Source organism: Pleurodeles waltl, chromosome 5 (genome assembly GCF_031143425.1).
Source record: "Pleurodeles waltl isolate 20211129_DDA chromosome 5, aPleWal1.hap1.20221129, whole genome shotgun sequence".
NCBI classification, from domain to species: domain Eukaryota; kingdom Metazoa; phylum Chordata; class Amphibia; order Caudata; family Salamandridae; genus Pleurodeles; species Pleurodeles waltl.
In genome coordinates, this window is record NC_090444.1 from 1,197,422,584 (window position 1) to 1,197,434,680 (window position 12,097).

At 46.2% G+C, this 12,097-nt stretch overlaps 1 protein-coding gene across 1 annotated transcript in view; it reads left to right on the forward strand.

Annotated features, from left to right (window-relative positions):
- The window catches only part of AFG1L (AFG1 like ATPase), a 481,876-nt gene that overhangs the window by 142,868 nt on the left and 326,911 nt on the right, over positions 1-12,097 (forward strand). The gene's annotated exons all lie outside the window — the stretch shown is intronic.

Genomic DNA, 12,097 nt, shown 5'->3' on the forward strand with positions numbered 1-12,097 from the left:
ACACAGGGGGGTGTGTTAGTGAGAGTGAGACACAGCTTAGGTGTCTGGCAGGCTGGTGTAAGTGTAGGTGACTGTTCAGGTACGCTGGCCTGCTGTTGTAGAAGTATTTTGTACCTATGTTTGAATTGGCTGCGCTTGTGAATGGGGAGCCAGTGAATCTCCTTGAGGTGCAGTATGATGTCGGTGCGACATGAGAAGCCCACTGTTTGAGCTTGTTGTCTAGGATGATCCCCAGATTTCTTCTGTGGTCAGTAGTTGTTGGTCCTAGCTCCTATGGCCACCTGGTGGTGTCCCCTGGGGAGGGCTTATTTCCCACGACCAGTACTTCCCTCTTGTCGGAATTGAGCTTCAGGCAGTTGGTTCCCATCCACTTTGACACCATGGTCATGCAGTTGGTGAAGTTAGTTCTGGGGGTGGTTTTGTGCGTCATGGAGAGGTTGAGTTGAGTGTTGTTGATGTAGGAGATGATTGTGGTGTCTTGGGTTCTTATGGTCTTTATGAGCAGTGTTGTGAAGATGTTAAACAGGTCGGGCTGAGTGATGACCCCTGGGGTTCTCCGCAGATCAGGTTGTTGGTCTCTGAACTGAATGGTGGCAATTTGAACCCTTGGGTTCTCCCCATAAGGAAGGAGCAGGTCCAGTTGATTGTGGATGCTTGAATGCCAATCTCGTGGAGGCTTCTGAGAGTGTTGTGGAAGAAAGTATTGAAGGTCCCTTAGAGGTCGAGCAGGATGAGGGTTGCTGCTTCTCCTCAGTCCTGAATGGTCCAGATGTGATTGGTGGCTGCGATGAGTCTGTTTCGGTGGTGTTTTTTTTTTCTGAATCCTGATTAGGTGTGGTCCAACTAGTGGTGGATCTCCAAATGGGTTGAGAGTTGCTTATTGATGGCCTTCTTAATCATTTTGGCTGGGTAGAGGATTAGGGAGTGGGTCGGAAAGTTGTTCAGTTGGTTTGGGGCGGCTGATGGTTTTTTAAGGAGGACGTTGAATTCTGTGTGTTTCCAGTCATCTGGGAACATGATTGGCATGATGGAGGTGTTGATGATGTGGGTGGGGATGGTAATAACTGGTGATATTCCCAGGTTGTAGACGTGATGGGGTCATGGATCGCCTGATTGGATGGTCTTCACGATTGTCACTGTGTCGTCTCTAGTGAGTGTTGTCCATATGGTCCGGTGGCCGCCATTAAATAGTTCCTGGGAGGGAGAGGAGCATGGATGGGCAATGGGCAGGGTTACTGTGGCACAGGAAACCGAGGTGGGAAGGAGAACATGGCAGGAGCATAGATAAGGAGCTAGGGTGGGGAGCAGCAGGGAGTGCAACAGAATGAATAGTAAAGGCCTGACACACGGAGAGAAAGCCCAAAAGTGAGCGAAAAAGTGCAAATACACAAAAAAGCAAAGAGAAAGCACAAAACCAAGTGACACAAAGCTTTCAAAAACAGAAAGCAGAGGAAGAGAGAGAGCTGAATGGAGTGAAGCAATGGAACCTGTCTGAAAGGGCCTTGACTGGTCAGAGGACCGGTCTAGGTAAGTGGAAGATAACAAAAACAATCACCATGGCCAAAATGGAAGAGCAATATTGGAGCTGTGTGGAAAAATTAAAAATAAAGAAAGAAGAAACCATAGCTGAAGTCAATATCATAAAAAGTGTGGAACAAACTTTAATAGAAAGAACATTTTCAGAGAGAGGAATCCATCGAATAGCAAACAAAGGATTAATGATAAACAAGAAAACAAATGTAGTTAGAGGTGTGGAAGCATTAAGCATCTTGCGTACAGTAAGAAATGCCCTGCAATGGATAAAAGATGTGTAAATGTAGCGGCAAAGGCCACTATGCAGATATGTGCATATCTTCAATGAAATCATACAGAAAAATAAATTACACAGAATGATGTAGATGAAGTGGATCAGAGATTCAAAACATAGCCCTGAGTGTAGTGAATGAGATTGATTCAGAACAAAAAGACAGTACTAGAATCAGGAAACCTAGCTGTGAAGAGAATTCAGGTTCATTATATACTATATTACACAAGCAAACGTGGAAATCGCTGTGGCCAGACAAGCAATTGAAAACAAGTCACTTCAGATTGGATGGATACAATTTTGGAAGCATGGATTTAATTGGGATGGTGCTGTAGAAGTAGAAATAAATATATACTTTGAAAAGTATTGTGAATGAGGTATCTACAAAGTCTGATGTTTGTTTTTAAAGTATTTTAGCAACATGAAAGGATGATGAACGGAGTGCTGAACAATGCAAACACTCACCCCCAGTCACAGATCTGGGTTTAATCCATTGTTCTTTTTATCACCATGCCACCCCAGTTTGGACCCAGCCATATGCAAATCAGTCTTGACCCTGTTCCTCATGGGAACAGTCAAGCCCGAAGTGTCAGGCCAGGTCCTCCTTGGACCGGAAACAAGCATACTGGTACTGGTTTCATAGTATCACCCTTCATCAGCCAGGCTAGCTTGAATCCAGTGACAGTGAGAATGGGACACATGTCTGGGAAAGGGTCGCTCCCTGGGAGGCAATTATTTTATTAGGCCTTATCTACTCTATTATTCTGGAAGCCACTAGACACCAGGGATTTTTTCTTTTTTTGTTTACATTTATAAGGGGAGAGACCCCTAAGGCAAGGGTCGCTTCCCAGGGGGGCAACTTTTTATCAGGCCTTTTCTGCCCCCCCCCCCCAGGCAGATCAGCCTATATTAATTAGGCCGTTGCCCCGGGGGTGGGGGGGGAGGGGGGCTAAAACCACTAGACACCACAGATTTTTTTTTTGTTGTTTACATTTATAAGGGGTGTGACCCCTTAGGCAAGGTTTGCTCCCCTGGGGGGGCAAATTTATTTTAGACCATTTCTGCCCCCTTTGGGGACAGATCAGCCTATTTTTAATAAGGCCAATCTACCCCTAGTGGAGGGGGGTGGGTCAGAAACCACTAGACACCAGGGCTTTTTTTTTTTTTTTTTTTTTACACACATTTTTTACAGCTGGGAAGCGTCCCCTTAGGCAATTTTATTTTAGGCCATTTCTGCGCACCTTGGAGGCAGACAGGCCTTTTTTTCTTAGGCCATTATGCCCCCAAGTGGGCCCGAAACAACTAGACACCAGAGATTTATTTATTTTTTTGGCACAAGTTTCACTCAAGGGGATCGACTCCTTAGGTAAGGGTTGCTCCTTTGGGAGGCAAACTTATTTGAGGCCAGATTGACCTATTTTTGTACGACCCATCTGCCCCCAAGGGGGTCAGAAAGCCGAACAGGAAAATTTTATTTTCAAAAAAAGAGGGTGCCGGTATGGCCATACCTCCACCCCTAATAAATGGGGACAAAGTTGTACTGCCCACCGGTGGGCAGATAGGTCAATTACCCCCCATCCACTATCCGGGGGGGCAGAAAGCCTAATAGATGCCAGGGAATTAAAATAGTGTGGTGGTGGCTACCAACCAGTATGGGCATGGTTATTGCCCCCGCCACCCCCCCAACTGAAGGGGGTAACAGTCTTTCAGCTCTCCCCCGGCCCACTAAAACATCTTATCCCATGGCAAGCAAGAGGACAATTGATTATTTTGGGTTTTGGTTTTACATTTTGGCCATGAGAGCTTGTCTAACTCTCAAAATCGTCCCACTTGGAATGGTGAGGGCTGCACTTTTTGGGCTTTGGGACACTGGCATGTAGAAAAATCTACAAGACCTAGACACATCTGAAAACTAAACTTCTCAGTGAGTCCAGGGTGGTGTGCTTCACATGCACCCTGCACCATTTTCTTACCCATAATGCCCTGCAAACCTCCAACTCTGCTGGAAATCATCAATTTTTTCCACATTTTTGTGATGGAACCTTTCGGAATCTACAGGAATCCACAAAATTCCTACCACCCAGCATTGTCGCATGTATACCGATAAAAATTGTGCCCCACTTGTCAGCCTAAAAACGTTTTTTTTTTTCAAACTGCCCTTTTGGACCCGCTGTGGTTCCCACTCATTTCCAACATGTTTTTGGCTCTTCCCTATCACAGGCACTTGGCCCACCAACAGAAGTGAGGTACCATTTTTATCAGGAGACTTAGGGGAATGCTGGGTGGAAGGACATTTATGGCTCCTCTCAGATTCCAGAACTTTCAGTCACCGAAATGTGAGGAAAATATTTTTATTTTAATTTTATTTTTTTGCCAAAGTTGTAGGCTTGCAAAGGAGTCTGGGTAACAGAACCTGGTGAGAGCCCCACAAGTCACCCCCATCCTGAATTCCCCTAGGTGTCTAGTTTTCAAAAATGCACAGTTTTGGTAGGTTTCCCTAGGTGCCAGCTGAGCTAGAGGCCAAAGTCCACAGCTAGGCACTTTGCAGAAAACAGGTCTGTTTTCATTGGGAAAATGTGATGTGTCCATGTTGTGTTTTGGGGCATTTCCTGTCACGCGCACTAGGCCTGCACACATGTGAGGTATCATTTTAATCAGGAGATGTGTTGGAATGCTGGGTGGAAGGAAATTTGTGGCTCCTCTCAGATTCCAGAAATTTCTGTCTCTGAAATGTGAGGAAAAAGTGGTTTTATGTTGCCAAATTTTTAGGTTTGCAAAGGATTCTGGGAAACAACTTGGTGAGAGCCCCACAGGTCACCCCATTCTGAATTCCCCTAGGTGTCTAGTTTTAAAAAATGTATAGGTTTGCTAGGTTCCCCTAGGTGCCGGCTGAGCTAAAGGCCAAAATCCACAGCTAGACACTTTTCAAAAAACACATCAGATTTCAATGTAAAAATGCGATGTGTCCATGTTGCGTTTCCTGTCGCAGACATTAGGCACACAAGTGAGGTACCATTTTTATCGGGAGACTTGGGGGAACACAGAATAGAAGAACAAGTGTTATTGCCCCTTGTCTTTCTCTACATTTTTTCGTTCCAAATGTATGACAGTGTGTGAAAAAGACGTCTATTTGAGAAATGTCCTGTAATTCTCATGCTAGTATGGGGTCCCCGGAATTCAGAGATGTGCAAATATCCACTGCTTTGCAATACCTTATCTTGTGCCCATTTTTTACTCTTTTTTTCTTCACCAAATGAATTTCTGTATACCAGGTATACTATGAAAACCCATTGCAAGGTGCAGCTCCTTTATTGGCTCTGGGTACCTAGGGGTTTTGATGAACCTACAAGCCCTATATATCCCTGCAACCAGAAGAGTCCAGCAGACGTAACAGTATATTGATTTTGAAAATCTGACATCGCAGGAAAAAGTTACAGAGTAAAACGTGGAGAGAAATGGCTGTTTTTTTTCATCACAATTTAAATTTTCTTTTTTTATTTCAGCTGTTTTTTTCTGTAGGAAAACCTTGTAGGATCTACACAAATGACCCCTTGCTGACTTCAGAATTTTGTCAACTTTTCAGAAATGTTTAGCTATCCGGGATCCAGCATTGGTTTCACATCCATTTCTGTCACTAATTGGAAGGAGGCTAAAAGCCCCCAAAAATATTAAAAATAGGGTATGTCCCAGTAAAATGCCAAACTTGTGTTGAAAAATTGGGTTTTCTGATTCAGGTCTGCCTGTTCCTGAAAGTTGGGAAGAGGGTGATTTTAGCACCATGAACCCTGTGTTGATGCCATTTTCAGGGAAAAAAGTCACAAGCCTTCTTCTGCAGCCCTTTTATCCCATTTTTTTTTTTTTTAAACAACATTTTTGCAGTATTTCGGCTAATTTCTTGGTCTCCTCCAGGAGAACCCTCAAACTCTGGGTACCTCTAGAATCCCTATGATGTTGGTAAGAAAGGACGCAAATTTGGCGTGGGTAGCTTATGTGAGCAAAAAGTTATGAGGGCCCAAGCGCGAACTGCCGCAAATAGCCAAAAAAAAGGCCTGCCACTGAGGGGGAAAAGGCCTGGCAACGAAAGGGTTAACTTGTAGTCATATTTATGAATACAAAGATTTGTACGATCGACGAGTAGGCAGGAGTTTCAGTGGCCCTCACTCTGTTTAATGGGTCCAATCACTTTGGGGAGTCATTTATACTTTAATTTATCTGATTTGTTCTTTCTTTTCATGTGAAAAGACACTCCCTTGGGCAGTGGTCCTCACATGGAATAAGTTGGGAAGGATGTATACAGAAGGGGAACAGTGCTGTTGTGAGTATAGTGTTACCAGAGGGGAACCCTCACGTGATTCCCCCAGCGAGTACGTAGGCACTGTTTGGTGATTCGCTGTGGTGCTTGGGAGCAGTGGGAAGGAAAGGCGTGGGCGAGTGGAGACATGAGTCTTAAGGGCATGTTAATGAACTCTTCCTTGCTGTACTCCCTAGGCAGCAGCATCTGTATTGGCATGCATCCGAGTGCTTGGGGGCACAGTATGTTGGGAAGGTAGTATATAAGCATTCCAGCAGGTCGGGGGTTGGGTGGAAGCTCCTAGTTTTTGCTGTACATGGGATTAGTGGAATGTGCTGTTCTTTGTGCATGTGCAAAATCCTGCTTGCTTCTAATGGTGGGGTTAATTTATCTGTTGGGTGTGTTTGACTAATAGAGAGGGTACCTTGCGTTGCTGCAGCTATCTCAGTAGCGCTGGTTTGAACATTGCAATGTTGCTACTACAGGTAATACTTATCCCGTGTGCTTTGCTACTGCAGGCTGCATCAGTTCAGCACGAGGTAACCTGCCACTTCCGCTGCAGCGCTGGCAGTTTATCTTGTGGGCGGGCAGGATTGGAGCTGGTGTGTGTGCACGCATGTCGTGCACATATATCCACCGTGTTTTGTGTCTCTGGAAGCTTTACAAAACGTTTTCTCGAAACAACTTCCAGAATAATAGATTGATTCAAATTGCCAGTGCTAATTACATCACAGTTCCTCGGAGGGAACCTTAAAATAGCCTAACAGTAGGAAAACAATAGTGCTCTTTCTCACTTAATTGCTTTTTTGAAAGCCGTAGGACAACTGCTAGTAATTCGGCGGTCAGTGTATGCTTGGTGTTTTATTGAGTCCAGTGCTGAGGTTCTTGGTGGTAGGTGTCAGTGTTGTTGCATTCTTGTATTATAAAATAATACAAATCAATAATATCGTTTAAAGACATTTTTAGAAAACCCCATTCAGCAGTGACGCAGTGCAATACAAGACTTTGTCCCAAGTCTCAAAAAATCCAAACTTTGTTCAGGATATTGGCATGCATTTATTTCCAACATATTATGTATAGGTTTCTATGTTCATGTTCTAGTCTTGTTCATCTGCAAATCAGTGGAATGTATCTCTCTTAATTGCACACATACTCCAATTTGTGTCAATAATTAATGGACTTAACAAGAACTGTAGCGATTTTAATTTTTACCATCCAATGCTTTATAATTTATGTAAAAATGTGAGTACGTTCACAGGCTCTAGGATAGACTGAGCTTAGCCCACCATTATCAGAAAATAAAAAGTAGGTTGGGTTTTCATAACTGTCAAGTAGTCCATGCCAGGTGTAACATCTAAAGCTAATTCTGGCTTTATAGCGAACTGGGCTTCCCCATTCTGTCCTTGGAGTTATTTGTTCCCATTTAAACTATGGGCTTAAAAGACTCATTTGCCCAAAAACAAAGGACTGCTGAAGGTGTCGCACAAGGCATGGGGCAGTTGCAGACATTAATGCGGAAGTTCAACGTTGCTTTCCTGTTCACTGTGTACTGTACCAGGGCTTTTTTGTCAAGAGTTTTTGGTATTTTGCATTTGGTGTCCCTACAAAAGTGCTGACATTTTGACGTATTTTCTATTTAGACGTTTGTATTCAGAGCACTACTAGGTGGTGGCCTGTTTATGCTTGAAATCCACTTAGTCCAAAGGTTCCACAAAGTCATCGCTGAGAAGATTTGCAGTAGCCTTGCATAAAAGATTCATACGCTTAAATATTACAGCACTCAAGCACAGCTTCACAGCTACAATTATATAGCAACGGCCCTTAATGCCCATCTTGTCTGATATAGTGGGCGTAAGGTGGGCCCCCTGCTCATTTCTAGGAAACTGGCACTGCGCATTTGAACATTTTCTAATAGCGTTCCTTTTTAAGTTGAAGCAATCTCAGATTGCACTGATGTTCCTTCTCAAGGAAATGCTTAGAATCAAGGCTCAGAAAAGGCTGTGAACAAATCTGTTCTTGTGGTTTGGTTAGTATGCTACTGAGGTGGGCAATAATTGGGCACCTGCTATACATTGGTGGGTTTATAGCACACGCCCCATTCTGCCCATTCTTGGTTCATAGGACCACCTCCAGATGAAAAATCCTGTAGCAGAGTCCAGGATCTTCAAATCTGGTGGCTGTTGCCTTGGGCTTGCAGAGACTGTGTCTAGTGCCACAGCAGCCTGATAGCCAACCCAGAAAACCTTGATTGGCCCCTAATAGATCAGTGGCCTGTGTTTAATAGCAGATGAGCTGCACAGTTCAAAAAATTTAAAGTCAGCTGTGTATTAAGCAGATGACTGAAGATGTTGTGGTGAGAGACGTGACACGCGAACTGCAGACTTGGAAGGCGGTGCTGCACTGCGCTGCATGCTCCGTGGATTGTCCCTGAGCCGGGAGTCGGATGCAGGGGCTGGCGCAGTCCCAAGCACTCATCGCACTCGCACTCGTCGAGCCAGGCACCAGCCCGGAGGTCACTCGGGCCGCTGTCTGGCCTCTTTGTCCACAGGGTCACACAGATGGTTGCCATTCGAGCCCCTCTTTTGGGATTGCAGCCCACAGCTGCTTGGACCCGCCCCTTTGACCCTCTGTCCCCCTTGCATCTTCCCCAACCCGCCCCTGCTCTCTCGGAGGCCTCCGAGCCGAGGGGGTCTTGAGAGGGGTCTAGAGAAGGGTCAGCGGGGGGCCAGAGAGGGCCCTCCCACTCCCAGTGTCTTCACCACCACCGGCGCTGGTGAGTGTATCCTTTTGCCTTCTGGTGGTCTGTGTGTGGGCCCTGGACCAGCAATGAGAGTGTATCAGCAACCACCGCCGCCCACCACCAATGACCACTGCAGAGGGGGTGACCGAAACCCATAAGTCTACAAGTCCACAAATCCGCACGGAGGCAATAAACAAGTCCAGCAGGTCCAGGTAGGAGCAGCGTAGGGTGGCACCTGGCCCTGGCGCAGGCGCAGGTGCGCTGTTCACCAGGGGGGCTGGATCCTTGTCAGATACAGCTACGGCTACGGCCTCAGCCACAGCTTTAGCCACACTTCCCTATAAGCAAGAGACTAAGAGCATTTGGGGACGTGAGAAGGTGAAGCAAGCGTGCTCGTGCCCCCCATTGGCCTGAGGAAGTATTGACAAAGTAAGGTGGAGGAGAGCAAGTGCTGCAACAAGCGGCGGGGGTGTGTGACGGCGCTTAGTTCCTTTACGCTTGTGGCTTTTGAACATTGCTTTGGCTTTCGCTGGCAACAGATACAGCCACAGACTCTCTAAAGCAAGAGAGTTAGAGAATCTGGAGATCTGAGAAGGGAGAAGTAAGCATGCTCGTGCCCCCCCCCCCCCCCCATTGGTCCAAGGAAGCAGTGATAAAGCAAGGTGGAGCGACAGCAGGTGGCAGAGGGTGTGGCAGCACTCAGTACTTTCCCGCTCGTGGCATCTGAACATCACCTTTGCAACTGTTGGACACTGCACTGCACACTGCAACTAGCGTTCAAACAAGACTCAAAGCAACCAGTATCAGCATCCTATTAGCGACTGGTACCTGAGGCTCTAAGACAACATTAGATCAGGCTCAGTCATCAGGATAGGAGGTGATGCGGCCTCAAGCACTTACCCCTTCACTATCTCTATCTCAAGCATTTGCAATTGGATCCTCATTAGCACCAACCAGATCTTGGTCTGCGCTCCTCCCTCCAGGACATCCGATGCGAAAATCTGAGTCACAAATATTACAAAGTGAGCAAAGGCCGCAGTTGAAGCTGGTAAAGCAGTCAAAGGAGGCTAAGTCCAAGGGCCTGAAAGAGCAGAGGGCCCACAGGATCTTTGGTGATAATTGGAAGCTGGCACATAGAATTTTTTTTACATACTAGGAACATAGCAAACCAAGGCGGTAGAGAAGATCGTCTAAGGCAACAGAATACCCCAAGGTTTTGGGCCTGAGCAGTAAACCTATTATGCCTAAAAAAGCAACTAAAAAGCTCTGTTGTCATAATAGCCCCCCTAGCCCGATTGTTCTGGCACGCCCATGGGGCTTGATGTCACGGGAGAAGGAGCCCTCAGAACCGGTGAACCCCTAAGATTTGGTCAGCTGTGAGGAGCACGATAACGATCTGACCTGGGATAAAAATGCTAAGTCCCAGGAGCACCAGAGCACAAGGAGCACCAGAAGGGCTCAAAGCTGAGCCTGAAGCAAAAGGCTTGAGATATTCACCAACCATACATACATAACTATTTCACAAGAATTAGTAACAATCTAGACACTGCGGAGGAAACAGTTGAATCCACTTCTTATAAGGGCAACCAAGGCCTATGGACCGATATTGCCCGGCACAATCGGCCACCCGATCCAGCAAGTAACTCAACTCAACTCAGTCAGAACAAGCACAAAATGAGCCTGTCGGTGCTGGTGGCACAGACAGCAGTCTTGATGCCTCACTCATTGGAGAGCTGATGGAGCTGGCGGATACCACAGTAGGAGGTAGTACGGTCATGCATAACAAGAATCAGCAGTATGGTACCCCTGGATCTATTACTGGCAATAATATCAACACCCCTCAAACATAACAAGTTAAAGCAAAGAGACTAACTTTGACGTCTGAACAGCCATATAGTGGGTTGGTTGTGCATATAAGGGATAGCTGATGGCAGTCATTCGCTGAGACTCACCAGACAGTACCTTCCCAACCGGTGGGTCGGCTGGTTCAAGAGCCGATAGATATTTGTTGGACCGCAGCCTCCCCCGAAAGGGGGTCCCGCAGGTTTCACAAAGTCCATTGATTCATGAAGGGTGGTGCCTGCAAGCCCCGAAGAACAAGTCTGTGAGGAGGACCTTGGAAGAGATGCTGATGGCAGTCAAGGCGCTTACATGGCAATCCCATAAAATGGAGATTCAACTAGAGTTAATCCACTTGATGGCTCAGAACGTTCTCCTGTTAGACAAAAAATTGAATGCGCTAATGGGGCAGTTAGAAGGGTGGACCAATGGGGAATAAACTTTCAATATTGGCGGAGCTGCTAACTAGCTTAATTCAATGTTGCAAACCTGCTGGGGCAGCAGAAAAAACAATTAGTTGCATGTCACTTGGATGCAAAAAGCAGGATATCTGCAAAGGGAGTCCCCCCACATCCAAGCCCGAGGGGTTGGTTAGCAAGGAGTATGGTGTAAGAAACGAGCACCCTTCTACGGCACCCCCGATATCTCCCATAATTATCGTGGCAAAAAACTGACTTGAATTGCTAAATCTGGAGACAGCTGCAGATCAGCCGCAAAAAGTCCCCCCTCTCATGGTGTTCCCACTTTCCCCCTCTGCCACCTTGGAAAACAATACTTTAGAAGAGCCAACTCCAGAGAGAGTCCCAAATGAGTCCCAAAATGAGCCTCCCTTGACCGTGCTGCCACTATCCCCTAACAATCATTGTGGGGAAAAAAAAAGTCTAGAAGCACAAACTGTGAAGACGGTTTCGAACCAGTTGCGCAAGTCGAGCATTGGGCATGCTCAACTGACAAAAAAAAACATACAAAGCAGTAAAACAAAACATTAAATGGAATCACACTGTGAGAACACTCAATAAAACCAGTAACTCCCCAGATACATTGGAGTCTTATCCTATTTTTAAGCAGAGACCAGCAGCTACCTCCACAGTGGGCGGGGAAAGATCTCTCATCCAACGTCGAGCCTATACCTCAAATCAACGACAATAAAGTTGATTTGGCTTACAAAGAAGACCATAACCCTCGGCCTATCAACCCCAGGACGGAGGACTCCAATACAGAATTTAGTCAAGTACCATCCACAGTAGGTGTTAGGCCTGACACAATTGCAGTTCCAAGATTCACAAAGGGGCTGCTACAAGTTAGTGGGGTGGTGCCTGTGATGGAAGAGTTCATGGGAGCACTGAAACAGCACAGGGGCCCAGCTTCACCCCTGTGCCTTATTTACTGGGCATGAAGGGTAGGAGCAGCATCACTGAAGGTA